We start from the raw sequence: 26308 nt of genomic DNA, 5'->3' as shown, positions 1-26308 counted from the left end.
ATATCCAAAATGACTTGTTGTTCCAGCAATGCGACTAGTAACCAGAGGGAAAAAAATATTGACCATTCTAAAATTGCTGACGTTGTTTGCAAAGTCACTTATAACTTTTTTTCCTATAGGGAATCACTGAGTACAGGCCATGCCAGCCAACAATTTTGGTATGCAGGCCCTGCCAGCCAACAATTTGGTCCAAGATAATTCCAAAGAATTATTCATTTCTAGCATAGAAATTTTGCTTCATCTACTACAGCAAATCCTTCCACTGTGTTGATCACCAGAAACTTAGGAATACCATGAAGCATCTGATCAGCCTCACTGGGAACCTTTACATCAACCAAGAAACAACAGATTCAACAGAACATGGTGACGCGCTATGGTTCAAAGTAGAGCGAGGCGTCAGACAAGGCTGCAACTTGTCATCTTTTTTCTATAATTTATATACAGAAGCTATTTTCAGGAAGGCTAGACTTGCCGAAAAAGAAGAAAGAATCAAAATCGCTGGAACAACCATCAACAATCTGAAATAAGGAGACGATGCGACAGTGATAGCAACAAGCGTGGATAGAATGAAGGACTTATTACGGAGTGTCAAGATGGAAAGCTCGAATATGCGACTCTTACTCAATACAAAGAAGACAAAGATATTGACAACTGCCAGGTAGGACCGGGACACATATGAGATGGACAGCAATGAACTGGAAGTTGTAAAGGACTTCATCCTACTCTGATCAATGATCACTCAAGATGCAGCAACAGCACTGAAAGTAAATAGAATAGCTATGGACAAATCAACAATGAAGTCACAGGGCAAATACTTAAAATCAAGGAACATTTCACTGGCAATGAAGAAATGGCTTGTATATAGTCTGGTCTTTTCTGTAGTAATATATAGATGCGAAACCTAGACGATAGGAACCAAGACAGAAGAAGAATCAACGCCTTCAAAATGTGGTGCTGTTATCAATACCATGGTTGGCAAGAGGAACAAACAAATCAATTTTGAAACAAATCAAGCCAGACATGTCACTTGAAGCAAGGATCACCAAGCTACAACTTGCCTACTTTGGACACTTCATACCAAGAGAGCAATCACTGGAGAAGAACATCAAGGTCAAAAGAATAGAAGGAACAAGGCAAAAGAAAGACCAGCAACCTGATGTCTTGATAAAATCAAGATAACAGCAGAGAAGAACCTGGTAGACCTATCTAGGCTTGCACAAGATCGATCTTCCTACGGATCGTTCATCCATCAAGTTGACATGGCTCAAGACCGAGCTGAAGGCAGTTAAATAAAAAATAAACATAGAAATGTGCACATTTCGTGTTAACTTATGTGAATAGATTTCAGTCAGTAAGAAAATAAATTGTCAAATCAAAGATACACTTTAGTGAAAACTCTTATTAGTAGCAACTATCCCCAGAAGTAACCACACTGAATCTTTATGCTCCTGTGAACATAAGTGTGCTCACTGGAGATGAGTAAGAAGATTCGCACTACCCTGGTCCATCGTCCACTGGTGCAGTGAACTTCCTCAGCCAGCACTTGAATTCTAGGAGGGAGGAGTGTGGTGGATCCTCTGCCTGAAGAAAGAGTAGGTTCTACTCCAAAGCATGTTGCAATAAATTGAAAGTTTTTTACACTTACTGCCTGGATTAACCTTTGTCAATAGCAGTACCCAGGATCCACCACACTCCTCTCTCCTTTACTTGTTACGTCCTCTTTCCTTTTGGTGTGAGTACAGCGGCAGAAGCAGCAGTCACGATTGGATTATACATTATCCTTCAAGTAGTTGTGTCACGCACAACCTTATCAGCTGAACGATCAACCCTCTGACTTACCCTCACCTGTTGCCCACTATATTACACAAGTAGTGCCTCTTGTTTTTTTTTTCTCACTAGCACTAGAATTCTGGTATCCTGGGTGCCTTTTTACAATTACTATGCCCTCATTTTTTCATGCAAAAGGAGCTCAAGATTCCATTGTTTGAGTGCCAGCTAAGAATTTGTGCACTGCCCTGATCCTTCAGCCATGAGGTGCCATAGTGTTCACTGGATCAGGGTAGTAAGAATCTTTTTGTTTGTCTCTAGTGCTAACTTTATAGCTTAAAAACCTTTTAAAGGAGTGTATTTCATGACTACAACTTCCCTAGCTTTCTACAGAAGCAGATGACCACTTTTTGCCAGTGAAGTGAATACGAAGTGAAGTATGTGACGTATGTGAAAACCCCAAAGCAGCGGGCCCCCGTCCAGACCATTGTGACGGCTGCGCTCTTAGAGGTGTTGATGATCGACTACCTGACCATCGGGCCGGCGCATATCGGGTATGGACATTGCCTGGTCATGACCGACCACTTTACGAAATTCGCGGTGGTAACTCCGACCAAGGATCAGACAGCTGAATCTGCTGTCCAGGCTATTTGTCAGGACTTCATCAGGGTCTATGACTGTCCGAAGAGAATTCACTTCGATCAAGGAGCTTGTTTCCAAGGACGGGTGATGGAGGAGCTGCTCCGGCTATACAAGATCGAGAAGTCTAGGACCACCCCTTACCATCCACAAGGGAATGGGTCCTGTGAACGCTTCAACAGAACTTTCATCCAGATGCTTCGAACCTTAGAAGAAGATCGGAAGGTACGCTGGCCGGAGTTTGTGGCCGAGCTGGTGTGGATCTATAATAACCGGGTACATAGTGCCACAGGGTTCACCCCCTACACCTGATGCTGTTCGGACAAAAGGGTAGGGAGATCATGGAGCTCGAACTAGATCCCGTGGAGGACTGGCCCCAGACGGGCCCATCTACCTGGGTCCGGGAGCATCGGCATCGGTTGCAGACTCTTCGGAGGTTGGTGCAGCAGAAGTTTAAGGAACATAGGCACCATGAAATGCCACCTCTTCGGGAGACAGCCCTTAAGCCGGGAGAACGGGTGTTGGCACGGGACAATAGACCCCGGGGCAAGCTGAGTAGACGGTGGGAGTCGACCCCGTATTGAGTGAAACGGAGAGTTAGTCCCGAAGGACAGGTGCATGAGGTTCAGCCTGAGGGGGAAGAAGCGGCTCCAACTAGAATCGTTCATCAAAGCATGTTACGGCCCTGTTTGTCTAGCGATGAGGAAAAGAAGGAAGAACTCAGCACAAGGACGAGAGATCTCACACCCAGTACGCCCGTCTGCGATGATGAGGAGGAAAAGACGATAGTGGCTGCGATCCCCAGTCTCACATCGCCCACAGCTTCCCACATGAGAGAGGAGGGCCCACCGCTCCGTCAGGCTGGGCCGGGCGAAGTTGGGAAGCCCAACGACTCTCAACTACCCTGCACTCCAACTGCGTTACGCCGGTCCGAACGATCCACGGCTGGTGTGCCGCCTATCCGCTACAATCAGGATCAGTTCATCTGGCAACGTATCATCCAAGAGGTCAGAGAGTGTGAGCGCCTGGTGAAAAAACTCTCACCCGTGGAATGGCGAGCTCAAAGGAAGCGGGAGTGTAAGAAGGAAGACTTGCCTAGGGACAGGTGCAGAGTTCCGGCGCCAGAACTGCCAGGGTCCTGCCTAGTGTTACCAGGGGACGAGATTAAGAGTGCACAGGGAAATTCCTGGACAGTGCTGGGGGACAGAGGAGAGGGACGGAAGAGAGGAAGTCAGTTGTCTGGGCTCGCGCGAAAGAGACAGTTGGTTGTGACCTGTCTGCGGTGACGGAAGAACGGATGAGAACGCACCCGGCATTAGTGATCCTAACGCAGTTTGTTGTACGCCGGAGGAGCTTGCTACGGCTCTTAAAGTAGTCGTGACCACTGTCGTGTTGTCAAAAGGACTGGGGATCAGTGGGTGAGGCCGCCCACTGCCACCAGAAGACGGATTCCCTCTGGAGTGAGTGTCTGAAGACTGACATAGTTATCGCTAAGGGACAGATAAGTGCAAGCTTCCAGTAATCTACCTTCTCTTATTCAGCCTGAACTTTTGGGACTGCGCTGTATTGTTCATCCTTTCCATGCTATAGTTAAACCACAATCGTTTATTGTCCGATTTTACTGTTTTATTGTTGTGTTACTTAAATTTACACTTCCTGCGTGGAGAAACCAAATGTTGAATTAAACCTCTGCCATACTCTCTGCGTGCTGTGTGTGGCATCTGAGCCTTTTTAACATGTACAGCACATCAGGAATACAGCCTCAGGTGTACAGCACTTAGGAATACAGCCTCAGTTGTACAGTACATCGGTACACAGCCTCAGTTGTACAGTACATTGGGTACACAGCCTCAGTTGTGCAGTATACTGGGTGCACAGCCTGAGTTGTACAGTACATCGGTACACAGCCTCAGTTGTACATTATACCGGATACACAGCCTCAGTTGTACAGTATATCGGGTACACAGCCTCAGTTGTACAGTACATCGGGTACACAGCCTTTGTTGTACAGTAAACCGGGTACACAGCCTCAGTTGTACAGTACTTCGGGTACCCAGCCTCAGTTGTACAGCACATCAGGTACACAGGCTCATTTCCTCATCGCTTCCTCTTCTTGATGGTTCTCCTCTTCTTTTTTTTAGTCTTTTTCTTCTTAGTTTTCTCTGAAGTCTCGCCTTCCTCAGCTTCTTCTGATGTCCGTTTCCTCTTGCCAGCTGCTGTTTGAAGATATACATGGTAACAAAGATTCCAAATGTATATACATGCTTCACTAAACTGTATGCTATACATCTCAATTACATGAGGAATTAGGAGCATAATGATCTGGTGCCCATATCTATAACCTTTGTGACCAAAGGCTTTTCAAGCTCGACTCAGGGATGGGGATACACTTCAGATTTTTTTTCACTTTTTAACCTTAGGGTTGCGTAAAAGTTATGCAAGACAATTTACTTCACTACATTTAATATCCACCTAATAATAAGATCAATGTAGGCACAAAGCATATTGATTTTGTGTCTCAACTGTCTGATCAATGGTGCACCCAAACATGTCATGAAAAAAGGGGAGCAGACAGGGGGACTGATGTGTATGAAAACTCTCCATCAATAAGTTTGGGATATATAGGAAAAGCTGAGTGAACATTGTGTAATTAAGCAGATAATTTTCCATCAGGGTTTCCAGAATAATAGCAATGTGGCACAGTACTTACAGGGGCCTCCATTGCACTCCTGGGCCTCATACTCCATCCAGGCCCTCTTAAGTTCTTCTAAATCTGATAGAACAAATTACAAGAATCTTTATGTACAATATTTCATTATAAATTCACATATGAACAGCAGCTATTCATCTATTCTAAAACTTCTAACCAGAGTTCAGAATGACGAGTATTATCTACCAATATGGTAGTTGTCCAATCTGGATTAACCCCTTAATGACCGGAGCATTTTCAGTTTTTGCTTTTCGTTTTTTGCTCCCCTTGTTCCCACAGCCATAACTTTTTTATTTTTTGGTCAATATGGCCATGTGAGGGCTTATTTTTTGCAGGACGAGTTGTACTTTTGAACGACATTATTGGTTTTACCATATCGTGTTCTGAAAAAAGGAAAAAAACTCCTGCGGTAAAATTGCAAACAAAAGTGCAATTCCACGGTTGTTTTTTTTTTTTTCTCTTATCGCATTCACTGAATGCTATTATTATTCTCCAGGTCATTACGAGTTTGTAGACACCAAAATGTATAGGTTCTTTTTTATTTAAGTGGTGAAAAGCTCGCTAATACAAAAAATGGCGCCATTTTCTGAGACCCGTAGCGTTTCCATTTTTCGGGAACTGGGGCTGGGGCTGGGTGAGGGCTTATTTTTTGCTCTTCGAGCTGACGTTTTTATAGATATAATTTTGGGGTAGATACAATGTTTTGATTACCCGATATTGCATTTTATTGCAATGTTGCAGCGAGCAAAAAAACTTAATTCTGTCAATTGAAATTTTTTTCTCGTTACGCCGTTTATAGATCAGATTTATTCTTTTTTATGTTGATAGATCGGGCAATTCTAAACATGGCGATACCAAATATGTGTACGTGTGTGTTTTTTTTTATTGTTTTATTTTGAATGGGGTGAAAGGGGGGGTGATTTAAACTTTTATATTTTTTATTTTTTTTAAAACATTTTTTGTTTACTTTTTGCTTGCTTCAATAGTCTCCATGAGAGACTACATGATAAAGCATGTTCGGATAACGAGTTATCTGAGCGTGCCCGGGTTCGGATACAGGAGCTGGCATCTTTGAGTCAAATGCTCAAGTAATCGCGACCGCATGTATGGTGGCTGATACACTGTCGCTAAACATACAGAGTATGGCCGTGTATCGGGCATTGTCTGCATGTTTAGCGGCAGTGTATCAGCCATGATACATGCGGCCGCGGGTATCCGAGCATTTGACTCAAACACGCCGGCTCCTCTATCTGAACTTGAGCATGCTCGGATAATTCTATATTCAACCATGCTCTCTCCTCACTAATCCTTAATTTAAGCATCTGATATTATGATGTTAAAAAATCATGACTTACCCACACGTGGCCTCCTCGGTCTTCTCTCCCTCGTATCTCTATTTCTGATGTTTTCGTCTACTACCTCCTCCACTGCGTCCCCTGTTATTCTATGATCTACAGCAGAAGAGCAATGTGATCACTTATGATGACGTACACGATAACACATATTACACTGTAAGAGCAGGAGGATCATTGGAGGAGCAAATCTCAAGTTACCATCAGCAGATGATACATAAATTGCTATGCTCTTATCTTTTAAGCTATATAATTTATTTCACATCTTCAGTGAACGCATTTCAAGACCCCACTATGATTTCATAGTATTACTGTATAATGTAGTACTATCTCAATTCATTTTCTTCATCTGTAGAATATTCCACTGGTTCTAGACATTTGCTATTACTGTATTAATATATTTCTATATCTACTACTATTACTAGAAGAAATGTTGTTATGGTGGCGCTCATTGCGTTGGAATAGATGGTGGTTATGTGATGAACCCACGTCACCTTAGGGGTGGAAGACAGCAGCAGGAGAGAACCCTTTTGGGGAATGAACAGTTTAACAATGAATATGATTAGTGGCGGGGTGTCTGTGTGCTGCACAGTACATTAGTAGAATACACAGTAAATAGTTAATTACCTTTATTAGAAGTCCACAGTTCACAAACAAGTTTCGGGTGTCACAATCACCTGGCGAAGGCTCCTGTGCGTTGCAGGAAACTGTTTTGCGATCTGTGAATTGTGGCCTTCTAATAGGTAATCAATTATTCGCTGTGTATTCTACTTATGTATCGGACAGAGCACCGCCATCCCGCCACCAATGTTATCACTATTACTAGACTGTTTCCGGCCTCGCTGAATACACTTGCATTGAGCAAGGCCACGTCCATCTAGTTGGAATGACCGATCTCCCCCGGTGCCGACACCGAAAATCTTCACATTGCACAGTTCTCAACAGCACGAGCCCTGTTTACACAGGAGCGATGCTCTTTTGTACTGCTCAAGAGATAATTTCATATGAGGAGCAAGTGATTTGCTTGCAAGATCATCAGGCTGTTTACACTGCAAAATTATCAAAAAATTAGCATTCTAAGGAGCTCTCATTCTGATAATATTTCAATGCAAGTGCAGATTAAGGCTATTATTAGTCTTACATTTGTTTGGGGCTTACTGTCAAGTTACCAACATTTAATTAAGGCAAGGGCAAACGCATTATACGGAGCTACAAGAAGCCGAAAAGAACTTTAATGGACACTAATCTGGTCAAGGCGAACAGTTATTAATAGTTTAGTTCTCTATGAAAAAGGTTGAAGAGAAGCCATGACACTTGTGTCAACAAAGCTGAACATAATTTTATTTGAAATCCATTGTCCTTATAAAATGATGACTTACCTCCTCGTCCATCCTCTATTCTATGCTCCTCTTCACCCTCCCAGTTGTTAAACCCTGCAAAAAAATGACAAATCAATCATAGTTGGATGTACATAAGGGGGTGAAAATTGTTTTCAGTATATAGTCACTGACATCAGGTGAGGATCTGCTACAAGTCATTCGGTGTCAATGTATCATTCACATAAGACTCCATTATCTTACTACATAAAGAGATTAATATTGAGGTGAGTCTGAGAAAAACATCAGCTAAAATTGTAGCGATAACTCTGTTGCTGTAGATGACACGATGAATGGGAACATTTTCCTATTGAATTTTTAAATAGCTTAACCCCTTCAGGCATGCCATGTCATTGCCTTAGACTTAAGGTGGGTAGCATTATTATGTTGCTGAGAAATTTGAATACAAAACGAGGACTCTACAATGGTACACGATTAGTTGTAACATCATTGAATAGAAATGTTCTTGAGGCAGAGATTTTACCAGGATCAGCTGAAGGTGATCAGGCATACAGAGAAATTTCCACGCGATCTTCCCCGGGCAATTCACTTTTTGAATTGGCGAACGTCTCTGTAATCTTCTAAATTTTATTTTTGTTTTCCATAATACCATTTACTAATTTATTAATTATGACAACTTTGTTGTTTATCGTGTAAAAAGGGTGAAAGTAGATATGCATGGGTAATTTGAGTTAGTTTTTATTATGTAGAGCACACTTTTCTAGCTTTCGAAATGTATTTGTTTCGGAACTCGGGCTACTACTATATAATAAGGCTGTTATTTTGTCCTGTGTATATGTAATATGTAATTGACTGCTCTACCACAGATATCATCCTGCACATTTGTAGCTGCTCCTGTGATTATCCTGCTGCCCCTGTTTGTAAAAGGAGCATCAGGGATTACTTACATAATTTCCTAATATATTTTATTTTATACTTTGTCCATTGTCATTAAAAGTCAGCAGTAAAATATTTTATTAGTAGATATCATTCCCAGTAACTAAGGTGGTTTGACCTCCTCATTATCCTCCATATTCTGATGACATCACAATGGTTTAGAATGTAGAATTCTGGGATTTTCTATCAGACTGTCTCAATTTGCTTAGCATGTTTTACTGACTGTAGATTTGCAAACAGTGAAATGGACATGTATTTTTTTACATTTATATCTGTTTCTAAATTATTATTATTATTATTATTATTACACTAAAACTCCCTGGTTGAGGTATTTCTTTATTTAATAATTGCCTAATTTCTGAATGTAAAATTCCTGTGTAAACCCAGACTGATAAAATGGATATTCTCCTTTAACATATTTCATCTATTGCAATAAATGTGAGGGTCACCACCACAAGCGACCCCCATATAGTGACACTGCCACAGCCTTATATTTTACCGCCAGTACTCCACTAATTTTATAATGAACTATAACAATTCTAAAGAAATTGGTCACCATTGTAGTGAATACTATACTCCCTGCCTGTATAGTCCCCATCTGTATGGATCTATAGGTCAAGAATTGTACCCTATTAAAAAAAATCTCATCTTAGATACATTCATCCTCCAAAAGCCACACTTTGGCAGCGGAGTTTAAGTGGTGTCCATAGTCTTCTCTACCAAATTGTCATGATTATTATAAGTAGTACAAGCTAAGTAAGGGCTCTGTTACAAATAATAATAATGATTATAATTTTATTTATATAGCGCCAACATATTCTGCAGCACTTTACAATTAAGTGGTGACATACTGTATACAGACAATAACTTCAATGCAAGTAGAACAGTTTAAACAGTTACAGGAGGAGTGAGAGCCCTGCTGGCAAGTTTACAATCTGCTAATGTTACTTTGAGGTCCAAGAAGACCAATCACACATCTGTTATCTATTAATCTAGATTTTTTTCACTTACCATCATCCCCAGCTCCTCCGATCTGATCAACATGACCCCAATAAAAATTAATTTCCATCTCGCCGTCTCACCGTAGACCAATACTGGTTGAAGAGTATCCGTGCGAATACATTTTATGGCCACATACATCACAATGGTCTGGAATGCTGACCTGTGGACAGTTGTCATAATGCCCTAATTTACATAATATCACTAATTTATATCCTATGACTTTACATAGAAATGAATATAAGCATGGCATTTCTTTTGTCTGGTTATTTAATTGATAAATCGACGCCTCTTCTGATTAGTAGGTCCCATAACATCATTACATTGCAGTACAATGCAGGCAGATTGGAAACTCAAATCTAATAGCAGACAATATATAGTCTTGTGAAAAGTAATAACACCCCATATAAAAGGTATAAAGTTGTCATTTTTAACATACTGCATTTACAGTAGATATCAATATTTAACCTTCATTCGAAGATTATATAGAGATAAAGGACACTAACATATGGACTGTAAAAGTATAATAAAACATGTATTTCATTTGTTAAAACTGTGAGACCAAAGTCTTTATCACATAAACATGACATTTCGTACCAAAATGTGTGTGGATTTCCACGTGGCACACTACTGCCGCAAGGGAACATAGCCTGAACTTTAGTGTGAGCCCTCAATGATCAGAATTTTTATGGAAGGAAAGTAATACTTATATATGATGAAGACTAATTAAAAAATGTACACGTCCTATGCAATTACTAAGTCACAGATATACCGTATTTTTCGGACTGTAATATTTTTAGAATAATATTTTTTATTTATGTAGCGCCAACATATTCCGCAGCACTTTAAAATTAAGTGAGGACATGTACAGACAATAAATTCAATAGGGACTATAAGACGCACCGGACCATAAGATGCACCTAAGTTTTAGAGGAGGAAAACAGAAAACAATTTAAGCAAAAAAGTTGGTCATGATGCACTGTTAAGGGGGAGGGGGTCTGCTGCTGACACTGTTATAGCGGTAATGTCCCCCAATTCTGTTAATATCCCCCATCCTGGTATATATGCCTTCCTGTTATACGTGGCCCCCATCCTGGTCTGCATGGCACCCCTCATCCCCATCCTGGTATGCATGGCACCCCTCATCCCCATCCTGGTATGCATGGTACCCCAATACCCCATCCTGGTTTTCATGGCACCCCTCAGCCCCATTCTGATATGCATAGCACCCCTGATCCCTATCCTGGTATGGAAGGCACCCCTCATCCTGGTATGCATGGCTGTCCTCATCCTGGTGTGCATGGCACCCCTCATCCTTCTTCCTGGTATGCATGGCCCCCCTCATCCTTCTTCCTGGTATGCATGGCATCCCTCATCCTGGTATGCATAGCCCCCCTATTCATGGTATGCATGGCCCCCCTCATCCTTCTTCCTGGTATGCATGGCACCCCTCATCCTGGTATGCATAGCCCCACTCTTCCTGCTCAGCATGGCACCCCCCCTCCTGGTATGCATGGCACCCCTTACCCTAGTATGCATGCCACCCCTCATCTTTATCCTGGTATGCATGGCACCCCTTACCCTAGTATGCATGCCACCCCTCATCTTCATCCTGGTATGCACGGCACCCCTGATCCCCATCCTGGTACAGAAGGCACCCTCATCCTGGTATGCATGGCACCCCTCATCCTAGTATGCATGGCACCCCTCATCCTGGTATGCATGGCCCCCTCATTCCTCTTCCTGGTATGCTTAGCACCCCTATCCTGGTATGCATAGCCCCCCTCATCACTCTTCCTGGTATGCATGGCACCCCCCATCCTGGTATGCATGGTCCCCCTCATCCCTCAACCTGGTATGCATGGCACCCCTCATCCCTCATCCTGGTATGCATGGTACCCCTGATCCTGTTATGCATGGCACCCCCATCTTGATATGTATGGCACTTCCATCCCCATCACGCTGCACCCAACAAAATAAGCCCTCCTACTCACCGTCAATCCCTCTGCTCCAGCACTGCATCCTGCTCTGCTGCCAGCACTGATCTCACTGTGTGAGTTGCGCATGATGTCACATGCACCCTCACACGGTGAGATGCTATGCAAGAATAGTCACTGCTCCGCACGCCAAGAATATGGACGTGGGGTGCAGTGACTTCACTCTCCTTAATAGTTTACACACTGTAGCCGCAGTGCGGCTCCTGCTGCTGCTCAGCGGTCTTGTGTGTCCGCTATGAAGGAACATGACTATTCACTATTCACTCTCATGGGCGTGGGTTGTAGTGTATATTCATGGTCTTTAATAGCAGGCACATGCGACCGCTGAGCCGCAGCAGGAACCGCGCTGCGGCTACAGTGTGTATGCTATTAAGGAAAATTAACTGCTCATGGGCATGGGAAGCAGTGAATATTCATTTTTTTAGCAGCGGGCACAGTGTAGGCAGCTGCTGCCTCCTGTGTCCTGCTCCTCCTCTGCTGCCGCTCCCACCACACCCCTCACCAGCCACATTATATATATATATATATATATATATATATATATATATATATATATATACTGTATGTACAGTTATATGAAAAAGTTTGGGCACCCCTATTAATCTTAAGCTTAATGTTTTCTTAAAATTGGTGTTTTTGCAACAGCTATTTCAGTTTGATATATGTAATAACTGTTGGACACAGTAATGTTTCTGCCTTGAAATGAGGTTTATTGTACTAACAGAAAATGTGCAATCTACATTCAAACAAAATTTGACAGGTGCATAAGTATGGGCACCTCACCAGAAAAGTGACATTAATATTTAGTAGATCCTCCTTTTGCAAAAATAACAGCCTCTAGTCGCTTCCTGTAGCTTTTAATGATTTCCTGGATCCAGGATGAAGGTATTTTTGACCATTCCTCTTTACAAAACAATTCCAGTTCAGTTAAGTTTGATGGTCGCTGAGCATGGACTGCCCTCTTCAAATGACCCCACAGATGTTCAATGATATTCAGGTCTGGGGACTGGGATGGCCATTCCAGAACATTGTAATTGTTCCTCTGCATGAATGCCTGAGTAGATTTGGAGCGGTGTTTTGGATCATTGTCTTGCTGAAAGATTCATCCCCTGCGTAACTTCAACTTTATCACTAATTCTTGAACATTATTGTCAAGAATCTGCTGATACTGAGTGGAATCCATGCGTCCCTCAACTTTAACAAATTCCTGGTGCCGGCATTGGCCACACAGCCCCAAAGCATGATGGAACCTCCACCAAATTTTACTGTGGGTAGCAAGTGTTTTTCTTGGAATGCTGTGTTTTTTTGCCGCCATGCATAACGCCTTTTTGTATGACCAAACAACTTAATCTTGGTTTCATCAGTCCACAGGACCTTCTTCCAAAAAGAAATTGGCTTCTCCAAATGTGCTTTTGCATACCTCAGCCGACTCTGCTTGTGGCGTGCTTGCAGAAACGGCTTCTTTCGCAACACTCTCCCATACAGCTTCTCCTTGTGCAAAGTGCGTTGTATAGTTGACCGATGCACAGTGACACCATCTGCAGCAAGTTGATGCTGCAGCTCTCTGGAGGTGGTCTGAGGATTGTCCTTGACTGATCTCACCATTCTTCTTCTCTGCCTTTCTGATGTTTTTCTTGGCCTGCCACTTCTGGCCTTAACAAGAACTGTCCCTGTGTTCTTCCATTTCCTTACTATGTTCCTCACAGTGGAAACTGACAGGTTAAATCTCTGAGACAGCTTTTTGTATCCTTCCCCTGAACAACTATGTTGAATAATCTTTGTTTTCAGATCATTTGACAGTTGTTTTGAGGAGCCCATGATGCCACTCTTCAGAGGAGATTCAAACAGGAGAACAACTTGCAAGTGGCCACTTTAAGTAGCTTTTCTCATGATTGCATACACCTGGCTATGAAGTTCAAAGCTCAATGAGGTTACAAAACCAAAAAAAGTGCTTTAGTAAGTCAGTAAAAAGTAGGTAGGAGTATTTAAAACAAGAAAATGATAAGGGTGCCCATACTTATGCACCTGTCAAATTTTGCTTGAATGCAGATTGTACATTTTCTGTTAGTACAATAAACCTCATTTCAAGGCAGAAACATTACTGTGTCCAACAGTTATTACATATATCAAACTGAAATAGCTGTTGCAAAAACACCAATTTTAAGAAAACATTAAGCTTAAGATTAATAGGGGTGCCCAAACTTTTTCATATAACTGTATATAGATAGATATCACATTCAGACTATAAGACGCAGCCCTCACACCTCAGGAAAAAAAGTGTGTCTTATAGTCTGAAAAATACGGTAATCTTACACATGTCTCTATCCACTGGTGCTAGACAGATTCTATCTTTTCTGCTTACCAATCTAAAAATTCAAGTGATATATAGGGAGGTGCTGTATCTGTATAGTCACTTTGTGTGACTGTGAATTGATTGTTCTGGGATATACTACAGTAACAGCACTTTGATAACAGATTTTTTTTTAAATTCTTTACACACTGCAACAAGGAGAGCATTTTAATGCTCATTTGTCCTAATTTTGCTACTGATCCAATATCCTGAAACCAAGTCTTGTGCGTCACAAAAAGTGTACTTCCAGGGTTGTGACACCAGTAAGCCATAATTGTATTTATTTTTAAGGCAAAGGAAAGATCTCCATAATCTAGGAATACAACCATCTACTGTTCCTCGCAGTGTGCATGTTATAAAAAAATCTATATCTCTTTTTACATACTTTGTTGCTGTAATGGTCCAATAGTAGACCAGTACACACCACCCGAATATAACGACCGAATTGCTTTTGGGCCTACCTAAGTTTTCTTGTCCTGTACTTTTTTTGTGATGGTTCTGTGTGTTTGTGTGCTTTTTAACCCCGTATATGACTTACTGGTCCATCATATGTCATCTCCCTCTCAGCTCCCGAGTCTTCATCTTTGCTGGCAGATAATGGTTGTGTTATTTTTCATCTGCCTCTAACATATATGAGTGGAGCGCAGCTCTGCCCACAGCTGTTAACAGCATGTGGCCTGGGGAGAGCGCCGTTCTAACCATTAGTACCCCCGTTACGCAGTTGCAGGACACCGTTGGTTAACATTGCAGCCTGTGGTTAGATTTCAAAAGAGACCTTGAGTTTTATATATACAAGTCTTTAACAAACTACAAAATACAGTAAAAATGTAACAAAAATCTAAAAATGTTTGAAAAAAAAACCCTTTTTCACGATAAAAAATAAAGAAAAACAATTTAAAAAATACATGTAGTATCTTCTCCACGTCCATAAAAGTCCAGTCTATCAAAATATAAAATTAATTAACCCAATCAGTAAACACAGTGATGAGAAAAAAAAAAATAATTAAAAATGCCAAAATTGCAAAGATTTTTGGCTACTGCAACACTGGAAAAAATGCTATAAAAATTCAAAAACAAAATTGTGCAGTTACATTTTTTTAAAATTATGATATAAAATTAATAGTGTCATGTGGTTATATATACACTAGATGGTGGCCCGATTCTAAAGCATCGGGTATTCTAGCATATGTCTCGCGACCCTCCTTTATAATGCCCCATGCAGGAAGTCACATCCCCCGTATATAATACCCCATGCATATAATACGCCATGCAGGATGTCACATCCCCCGTACATAATACCCCATGCAGGAAGTCACATCCCCCTATATAATGCCCCATGCAGGAAGTCACATCCCACTATAGTGCCCCATGCAGGATGTCACATCCCCCCTATATAATACCCCATGCAGGATGTCACCTCTCCCCCATATAATGCCCCATGTAGGATGTCACCTCTCCCCCCATATAATGGCCCATGTAGGATGTCACCTCTCCCCCATATAATGCCCCATGTAGGATGTCACCTCTCCCCCCATATAATGCCCCATGCAGGATGTCACCTCTCCCCTCATATAATACCCCATGCAGGATGTCACCTCTCCCCCCATATAATGCCCCATGTAGGATGTCACCTCTCCCCCATATAATGCCCTATGTAGGATGTCACCTCTCCCCCCATATAATGCCCCATGTAGGATGTCACCTCTCCCCCCATATAATGGCCCATGCAGGATGTCACCTCTCCCCCATATAATGCCCCATGTAGGATGTCACCTCTCCCCCATATAATGCCCCATGTAGGATGTCACCTCTCCCCCCATATAATGGCCCATGCAGGATGTCACCTCTCCCCCATATAATGCCCCATGTAGGATGTTACCTCTCCCCCCATATAATGCCCCATGCAGGATGTCACCTCTCCCCCCATATAATGGCCCATGCAGGATGTCACCTCTCCCCCCATATAATGCCCCATGCAGGCTGTCACATCCCCCCTATATAATACCCCATGCAGGATGTCCCATCCCCCCATAGTGCCCCATGCAGTTCCCCTATGGCCCCATACAAAAAAAAAAAAATCCAATACTCACCTCACTTCTCAGCTGCTGCTCCGGACTCCAGCATCTTCACGCTGTGCGCTGTGATCAGTCAGGAGAGAGCGCGGTGTAAAGACGTCACCGCGCCCTCTGACCTGAAACGTCACAGAGAATCAGCGGAAGACACAGGAGCTGCTGCGCAGGCACGGGGAGGGGTAAGTATGACGCCGAGTGCCGGGGTCCTGATCGAGCGGAGGGAGGAACGGGAGGAGAGGAGAGGGGAGGGGTGAGGAGGGGAGGGGTAAGTATGACGCCTGGGTCCTGATCGAGCAGGGGGAGGGACGGGAGGAGAGGAGAGGGGAGGGGAGAGGAGGGGAGGGGCGTCACACTTGTCCTCGGGAGATAAGTGGCTGTAGCCGCTGATCTTCCGACGATAGCCGCATGTAGGTCAGCGGCGCCTGCGGTCGGGGGACTTATGCTGCAAGCAGCCGGCTGCATCGCCGCTGACCTCCGTGCCTCACATGAGCCGCTAATGGCCGCCGTGTTTTTCTGAAATGCCGCATCGCTGATTGGCCGCGGCCGGACTAATCAGCGACCCGGGATTTCCAGGACTGACAGACAGAAAGACAGACAGACAGACAGAAAGACAGACAGACGGGATAAGACAATTATATAGATAGATTAGTGATGAGAGAGCAGTAAAATGCTTGAGTGCTTGGTACTCGAATCGAGTAGGTAGGACGCTCGGATGGGCTCGGCTTGAGTAACAAGTATAATGGTAGGCAGTGGGAAACTCGAGGGCTAGGGAGGCAGGAAAATCGCTGAAACAGATGGAAACAGCACTCGAATGGAATGGGAGCAGCATGGGGAAGACGCCTGGACGCATCTCTGACTTCCAGGTCGCTGCTGGGAACAATGTTGTCAGAGTATTATGCAACTTTTACAGACTAACAATAAAAATTACAAAACTGAAGATAAAATGGATTTTACAGGAAAAATGTTAGGAGACATTCTTTCCTATATAATGTGGGCGGTGGGACTGTGGAATGTTTGAGAGGCGGAGCTGGGGTGGAGGCTGAGCGGAGTCTCAAGGGGGCTCGAAAATTTTGCCAGTATGGGGCTCTGAAATTCCTGGTGGCAGCCCTGGTTATCTCTGGTGTTACATAGGACTGCTGGTAACATCTACTACATTATCTGTACTCCGAGAGTTATCACTGTGTGTTATCTATGGTGTTACATAGGACTGCAGGTAACATCTACTACATTATCTGAACTCAGAGAGTTATCACTGTGTGTTATCAATGGTGTTGCATAGGACTTCTGGCAACATCTATTACATTACCTGTACTCAGGGAGTTATCACTGTGTGTTATCTGTAGTGTTACATAGGACTTCTGGTAACATCTACAACATTACCTATACTCAGAGATTTATCACTGTGTTTTCTGTAGTACTGCATAGGACGATAATAAATTGCACTTTAATAAAGCTCTTCATCTAGGTGGCATTAATACAATTGTTTCCTGCATGCTATCATTGTAAGTACATCATGTTCATTACCAGCTGGCCGAAAAGAGGAAATCTCATAAAACGCTACTTTACATGATTTATATACCTTAGCTTCACAAGAGCCTGTGAAACTGTTTGAATAGGAGGTGCCCAGTGCCGTAACTATAAACTTCGGGGCCGCTGGGCAAAACTTCATAGTGGGGCACCTCAACATTTCAATCACTAGAGGTTGTGCGGAACGTGGTGAAGCCTGCTACGCATTGTTGTATACAACACACAGGCTTCACCGCGTTCCGCAAGACCTTTAATAGATTTTGTTGTTTATGATGCAAGTTTTAGAAGTTAAATATTCAGTGAATATGTTTGGAAAATTAATAAGGTGAATAATTCCAAATATTGCACAATTTTCAAATAACTGTATATGTTTATTAAATATTAAGTAGTTTTGAACAGTATATATTTAAACTTTGTTCACTTAAACATAACATTACTTAAACATTACCAATTTGTTCAGTTTTAAACAGCTACTTAAACATTTGTTTCCTAACTTTCAGAAAAGTGAATTCATCAATTACTTTGTCAAAGTTGATCTGTTGAGCTCGATCATTCTCAATTGAAAGTAAAGCTAAGCTGCTGAGTCTTTCTTGAGCCATAGTACTTCTCAAGTAGTTTTTTATGAGTTTAAGCTTAGAGAAGGATCCTTCAGCCTTAGACACAGTCACAGGAACAGTCAAATACATGATGCACGCTGTGCAAACGTCTGGATAGCTTGATGAAAGTGAAGAATGCTCGACTATTAGGAAATCAGCAAATTCCTTAACACTTTTCATTTTTTCCAGTTGCTTGTGAAACAAATTTTTTACTGAACATAACTGTGAAGGAAAGGCTGTAGTTACATCATCTGCAAACTTGTTAACAAAATCAACAGCTTTTTTGTGAATATCTCTTTCACTTGCACTGGCCAAAAAATCAGGTTGTATTACTTCATTAGAAATTAAAGTATTAAAATAATTTTTTTTACCATCAGTTTTTTTACCATCAGTTTGGAGCCCCTTGGGTGGTTGGGGCCCCGGGGCAGTGCCCCGGCTGCCCCTGTTGTAGTTACGGCCCTGGAGGTGCCATAAAAATGCAAATTGTAATTATTATGCAACTGTTGCAAGTCGGAGAAAATAATGGTAAACTTTGCAATCGGTCTTGAAAACTGTAACACGTCTAATTAAGTGAGGCTTATTTATCTGTCATTGTTGCCTATGAAAAGAAAGCGTGGCTGATTGATTTGGAGATCTTCTTTGTCTCATTAGAATCTTTGTGATTTTTAATTCCAACTCTGTTAACAGCCTAAATGCCAGTAAGTAACTACACATTTTATAAAGTGTGTTCTTATAGTGTCCTATTAATGTGCAAATGTTTTACCTTTAGAATTATATAGTATTATATACCCTGGAGAGCCTTGCAAACATACTGCAAACAGAAGGACCCACTAAACCCATGTAACAGGTCAAATTAACCCCTGTCCAGATTAAACCCAGGTATAGTTTGGCCCAGGCCAGAGAATACACCGGGGGGTAAACTTTCCTAGGCCAAACTATACCCAGGGGTGTAAAATAGCCTAGGCCAAACTATACCCCTCCAGGCTACAATGTACTCCTCTATTTTATGAGCCCTTGTTAATGAGATAGATTTTAGATGCCATTTTTTAATAACTTAAAACTGACTTACACGTAGTGGGAAGGTATTTGTGTTGTTAATCACATGATGAAGCTTGATCTTACAATACAATGTGACTGGTAATGGACAACAGCCATTACATCTGAGATTACACTTTTGTCCATTAAGATAAGTGCCTTTAATTTAATGTGTAAACACTACTGAGAAGTGTGCTAGTCATCTTTTATCTTTGTAGAAGTCTAAAGGCCCCGTCACACTAAGCGATGCAGCAGCGATCCCGACAACGATACGACCTGTCAGGGATCGTTGCTGCATCGCTAATACATCGCTGGTGAGCTGTCAAACAGGCAGGCTCACCAGCGATCAGGGGAGCAGCGATATCGTGGAAAGAATCGTTCCACGATATCCTGCTCCCGTTACCAGCCTGCTGCAAGCAGGAGCAGGCTGGTAACTATGGTAAACATCGGGTTACTAAGTGCGCGTGTGCCCCTAGTAACCCGCTGTTTACCATGGATACCACTCTGCTACGGTGCGCGGGAGCCTCCGCGCACCGTAGCAGAGTGGTATCCATGGTAAACAGCGGGTTACTAAGTGCGCGAGTGCCCCTAGTAACCCGATGTTTACCATAGTTACCAGCCAGATCGTTGGTCCCGCTGGTCACACACAGCGATGTGTGCTGGCCAGCGGGAGGCCAACGACCAAAAAATGGTCCAGGACACTTTGCAATGATCAGCGACCTCACAGCAGGGGCCTGATCGTTGCAAAGTGTCACACATAGCGACATCGCTGGTGAGGTCGCTGGTGAGTCACCAAAACCATGACACAGCAGCGATATCGCTATGTGAGATGGGGGCTTAACATCTGAGATGTGTGATGTTTGTTGTAATGACTTAGATGTTAGAGTTCCACAAAGATAAAAGATGACTAGCGCACTTCTCGGTAGTGTTTACACATTATAATAAAAGCATTTATCTAAAACCTTAGAATGCAATTGTAACTTGATTTTATCACTTCACTGGTTTTCTCACCCTATGATTGGTTGAAAAGTGTGTAGATCGCTTTCTATCATACTCAGATACACAGCTCCTTTTAATGTGTAACTACTGAGAAACGCGGTAGGATTCTTTACCTCATATCTTTGTGGAAGTCTAATATTTTTACTGATTGAAGTTTTTCTGCTTCAAGCAATAAAAGTCTATGTGTTTAGAACTTTAAGATTTAAGTTAGTTATCTTCTCACATAACTTGAATATTGAAGAATTAAGTAATTCTTGTGTATGTCACTTAGCGCTGCTAATATTAAGGGGGGTATAATCTGACATGAGGGGGTATGAAATGGCCTGGGCCAACTTTTACCCTAGAATATATGTGAGGAGCTCAGGGTGGTAGTCGTCGTGAAGGGCTGCTGTTCTCATCTCACAGCCTGGCACCCCACAAATAAAAGATAAAGTCCTATTCTTTGTGTGGGCTGTGGGTAGTAGATAACACGTTTTCAGTTGAGGGTCCCATCTGATACTCGGTCCTTTTCTCAGAGGCAGGCATACAGTCCAGATCAGACTCTTGATTCTTTCTTAACAAAATCAGTTTAACTCCTTTGGTTCAGTTTTGGTCACAGTTACAGGGCAATGTGATGCAGCAGTCAAAGTTTCAACCACCTGCATTATCCCTCTCTTTTCTGGCCCTTTCTTCCTCAAGGATATTCCACCCTGCTTCACAGCTTCCAAAAACATGGTCTCGCTTCCTATATGGGCATCTCCGTCCATTTTCCCCACTTGGGATGAAAGTAAGGCTGGCTCCTCCATACCTTTTCTATGCCACTGGCCTCGGACATTTAGGAATGATTACCTTAGTTTGGCCACTCCCGTTTCCATAATGCTGCTTCTCTCTTTCTTTTCCTCTTTCTGCATCACTATTAACCACCAGCCCACTGGCCCTGAACTTTGTCACTTTTCTCAGTTATCCCTCCTGCACATACTTTAATGTTTCAATCAGCTCTTCATCTCTGACTGACTGACTAACAGGAAAACCGTTGCTCTTCTCTGGCCCAAACCCCTCTTACTTTTCACTGAGCCAACCTTTGGTTCCTGGGCAAACTTCACCCTTCACCGCTTAACTGCAGTCACTACCCTCTAACAGTATGCACTGAAATTTCTATGTCCTAATCTATACCTTATATCTTATACACTAATAGGCCCACCACTGCCTATTTGCCCTAATGTTCCTATCTATCACTAACTAAATACTAAACTATATCCTACGCTTTCACTATACACTATACAAGAATAACATTATACATTAATCACAATACATTACATTATCCATATATATTAGTGCCTATAAAACTCTATGTAGTTTCAAATATTAATACAGTCAGAAAAATGCAATAAAACCATACACTTGGTACAGAGACTGCTTAGAGAGGCCGAGGCATATGACAGCCCCTGAGTCATACCCTTACATATAAATTGGCCTAGGTCATAATTTACCGGGGGTATAATCAAGCCTAGGCTGCTATAACCCTGGGTATAGTCTGGACTCGGGGTATACTATGGCCTGTTGCACCGACATTCATTTTTTAGTGACTATGATTTCATGTAGGTTTGCCATGGAAGACCATATTATACTGGAGGACCATATTATACTGGAGGACCATAGGGTCATATTTTTCACTTATGGAGTACTATGCTGAATATGGAATAATTGTTGAAAAATAGCAAATTCATTCATAAGTATTCCCCATTACAATGATCCAGTTCGCCTGTAGGTCCCATTATTTTCTGGCCCCCATTAAAGTTCAACAATGACTAGTCTCAATAGCTTGCAATTTAACAATGGGCTAAACATATCTATGTTTTTGTTAGAAGGGGGCCAAAAATAAAAGTATTCACTCACTACTATGACCTCTTGGTATTGATCACTTGATGACATAGCATCAAGTGATCAATTTCCCTGCAGTGCAGCTTTGGTGCTCACTGAAATGATCTGTCTGTATAACAAATAGATGTTTAAAAAACTTAATTATATATAAATATATATATATATATATATATATATATATATATATACATACCTTTTTATTGTTTTTTTTTTGCTAAAGGGAAAAAATAAACCAAAACAGTAGCATAGACTATTCAACAAGTAAAGTTTACAATAATGAAAAACATTAAAGCGCACCTGTCAGCAGGATTTTGCTATGTAAACTACATACACTGTCAGGTTGACACTGTTACACTGATTGAAACGATACCTTGGTTGAAGAAATCCGTGCTGTGGTTCTTGTGTAATCTTTATTTTCAGTTTGGAGATAGTGAAATTCTCGTGCTCTGGGGCGGCCTGTGAGGGGCGCTCTATCTGGTGCTCTGCTTACATATTCATCTGTATGCTCTTATGACAGATCACTGTGCCTTCACTGACCTGCCTCCTATTTTACATAACCCCAAACTACTAGATTTATTATGTAAAATAGGAGGCAGGTCAGTGAACGATCAGTGACCGGCTTATGCTATTATTAAGTCTGTGTTGCACACATGTCCTGGATCCAGGCTCTGCTCCCTTCACCCTGGTACGCTGAACTTTGTTGTGCTCCACGTCATGCTTTGCAAGTGGCCCGGCATGCTTCCATGTGTTTGACGCGCCCCTGGGCCTGTGTCGCGCTGCGTTGCGCACGCGGGAGCTTACCCGGAGCCGGATCTCTTGAGGGTTGTAGTCTCGTGGCGGTGACCCGGTCCGTGCCCAGGGAGTCAAACTGAGCGGCGATGTAACAGCGGTAGATGTAGGACGACTACGCCACCCGTTGAATGCAGCTATGGAGCTGCCGCTGCAAGACAGTCCGCTGAGGCCGGTGGATGGATGGTGCAGCGTAGATGGTATAACCCCCAACGGGAGGGGTATGGCCTCAGGGCAGCAGATGTGGATGATGGGGGTAGCAGGAACCACTCAGAGACGGTGCGGTGTAATTCAGGGTCTTTACTGGTAACAACGATAGACCCTCCCGGAGTACTTGCTAGTGAACGGGGCCTGGTCAGTCCTTGAGCAGATGGGATCTCCCCTGGCCAGGCGGAGTTGTAGGCCTCCCAAACTGACTGTACTCTTCTGGCTACCTTGCTAGAAGCGGATATAAGTAGCCCACGTCCCTGAGTGTACCGTGTGGTGCTCACCCGTATGGCCGGTGACTCGGGGCCTTCTAATGGCTTCCGCTCCACGATGGCGGTGCTGGTCCCACGCGTGTGACCGTGCCTTCGGGTTTCTGGGCCTGAGGACCTGAAATCCCCTGCCGATCGGCTTCTGCTGCTGGGTAAGAGTTAGTCCCCACAGCCTCGGACGCCGGGTCCTGTAAGAAAGCTTCTCAGTCAGGGCGAGCTCTGCAGCTGCCAGCCCCTGACTTGTAGTAGTATTGCTCCCACTGAGCTTCTGCTGTTTCTTCCTGTGACTGTTTCTTGTCTCTACTCTCCTTGACTGACTAACCCTGCCTCAGCCCAGGGTTTATACAGGGGAAGTTCTTCCCCTCCCAAGACTGGGCAGGAGGTGTGGCATGCACAGGATCCCTGACCAAAGGACCTCCCACCTGCTCTCAGACATAACATTACATTACTGTGGAAAACCAGACCCCTGGGGTGCCACATTCCCCCCTAGTGAAATTTAGTACTCCGGGACTAAACATATTTTAGAAAAAACATAACAAGATATAACAACAATAATAGTACAATAAGAAGAAACACATAAAGGTGGTCACGGCATGTCCGTAACCGGGTGTAGTCTTTGAAGAAAGCAAGGTGTCCATTTCACCAAAACAGGGAGACGTAACCAGGTAGGGGTCTGTCCTACCCCGAGTCCTTAACAGTCTCTAGTCCATCCTGGGTTACGCTCCAACTATGTACAAGGATTCCCGGTAAATCCACCAAGGATTCCTAAAAATAACTGGAAACACAAAATTATACACAAGCAACAATACACAGATAAACATAAATAAAACAATTTATACACTTCAAATCCTCCAGCGTGCGGGTAACTGGCCTCTAGTGGCCCTAGTGGACCTACGGAGCTGACTGTCTGGCCCTGAACTACAGGGTGTAGGAGCTGTCAAGGGTAAACTGGGCAGCTGTCTACCGGCTCTTTGTCTCACTAGGGGTACGGCAGGCTCACTATAAGCAGAGGGTTGATCCTCCTGTCCTGCTTGTGTGGAGTCTTCTGCCTCCTGGACCGGCTGTTCTTCCAGCTCTACCTGTTGCTCCGTAGGTGCTTGGGATGCTGGTTGGAGGAAGGTGAGTACGGGTACCACAACTGCACCATTGACTTGAGTCCAAGACCGAGGGAAGTCCCCGAGCACAGTACTAACCATATCTTCCCTTTCCTCTACGGGTCGATGGTCTTCTTGTTCCTCTTCAGGGTTCCTCAGTTGTTCGGGACACTTCTTCAGGTGGTCCCGGGATACAATGGCTGTGGTTTCCCCTCCGTCTTTACTGATGGTACAAACCTTCGGGTTCTCGTGGCTTGAGGGCAGTACGGTGTACGGGTCCTTCTCCCACTGGTCATCCAACTTGTGGAGCCGTCTCTTCCTCTTCAAGACCTGCTCTCCGGGTACCAGGGGAACAGCGGGAGCATACTGGTTGTAAGTTTTCTCTTGTCTTTCCCTAGCCTGACAGAGACTTCGCTCCACGCTCTCCTGTACTCTCCGGTACTGCTGCTGCCTCTCTGTGTCCCAGTCTGTTTCTGGTGAAGTGTCCTCGGGTGTCAGGACTCCCATTTCCAGGTCAACAGGTAACTTACCAGGTCTTGCCCTCATTAGGTAAGCCGGGGTACAGTTGGTGGAACCTACCGGGATGTGGTTGTATAGGTCCACCAGATCGGGCAACTTCTCAGGCCACAGACTGCGTTCTTCCAGGGGCAACGTTTTTAGAAGATCCATTACCACCTGGTTCATTTTCTCACAAAGTCCATTAGTTTGCGGATGGTAGGGTGTCGTCCTTATCTTCCGGCAGCCATACAGATTGCAGAATTCCTGGAAGACCTCCGCTTCAAAGGCAGGTCCCTGGTCCGTCAGCACTTGGTCCGGGTACCCGTGTGGACGGCAAAAGTGCTGCTGGAAGGCTCTAGCTGCTGTTTGAGCCGTTAAGTCCTTGACGGGGACGACAACCAGAAACCGGGAGTAATGATCCACGATGGTTAACGCGTAGACGTAGCCACTTCTGCTTGGGGTCAGTTTTACATGATCCAAGGCTACCAGTTCCAACGGTTGCCGGGTGACGATGGACTGCAGGGGAGTCTTCTGGCTGGCACGGTCCTTCCTTCTCAGGTTGCACGGGCCACAGTCTCTGCACCACTTCTCGATGGTTCCCCTCATGCCTACCCAGTGGAACCGCTCGCGCAGCAGGAACTCCAGCTTCTTCCACCCGAAGTGTCCAGCTCCGTCGTGGTATGCCTCCATCACCATGGCTGCGTCTCTTTGTGGCACCACTACTTGCCAGAGTAATTCATGCGTCCGGGAGTTAACCATTCTGCGGCACAACTTCCCTTTGTAAAGGAACAGTCGACTCTTCTCTGCCCATAGTTGTTTGGCTTCCTCCGGAGCGTCTGGTTCAAGGCGAGCCTCCGGTCGAGTCAGCATCTCCTTCACCAGTCGGACGGCAGGGTCGCTGTCTTGCGTTTCCGCCCAGTTGTAGTGGGGTAAGGGGTTCAACGTAGCAGCCTGCTTACTCCTTACCCGGTGGGAATACTGGATAGTACCATGACGGTGGAACGCAGGGAGTTCAACTTCTTCCAGTCCCTCCGGATCTTCTCCTCCGTCCGGCAGGTTGGGCATCCTGGACAGGGCGTCCGCGTTGGTATTGGAGCGTCCTGCCCGGTATTTGATTGTGAACTCGTAGTTGGACAGACGGGCCATCCACCTCTGCTCCAGGGCACCGAGTCTTGCCGTGTCCAGGTGTGTCAACGGGTTGTTATCCGTGTACACGGTGAACCGGGAAGAAGCGAGGTAATGCTTAAAGCGCTCGGTGACTGCCCATACTACGGC

At 43.8% G+C, this 26308-nt stretch overlaps 1 long non-coding RNA gene across 1 annotated transcript in view; it reads right to left on the bottom strand.

Annotated features, from left to right (window-relative positions):
* Positions 1-4506: 4506 nt before the first annotated feature.
* The window catches only part of LOC141160835 (uncharacterized), a 143169-nt gene continuing 121367 nt past the window's right edge, over positions 4507-26308 (bottom strand). Inside the window, exons 3-6 of the long non-coding RNA XR_012250536.1 lie at positions 7848-7901; positions 6472-6567; positions 5117-5179; positions 4507-4622 (exon numbers count right to left, since the gene is read on the bottom strand). This is a non-coding gene — a long non-coding RNA (uncharacterized lncRNA). The remainder of the gene's footprint in view (positions 4623-5116; positions 5180-6471; positions 6568-7847; positions 7902-26308) is intronic.

Source organism: Phyllobates terribilis, unplaced genomic scaffold (assembly GCF_046119375.1).
Source record: "Phyllobates terribilis strain yellow unplaced genomic scaffold, ASM4611937v1 Scaffold_9__5_contigs__length_417890890, whole genome shotgun sequence".
Classification (NCBI taxonomy): domain Eukaryota; kingdom Metazoa; phylum Chordata; class Amphibia; order Anura; family Dendrobatidae; genus Phyllobates; species Phyllobates terribilis.
Note: the sequence above shows the minus strand (reverse complement) of the source record. Positions and strands in the feature narration are given on the sequence as shown.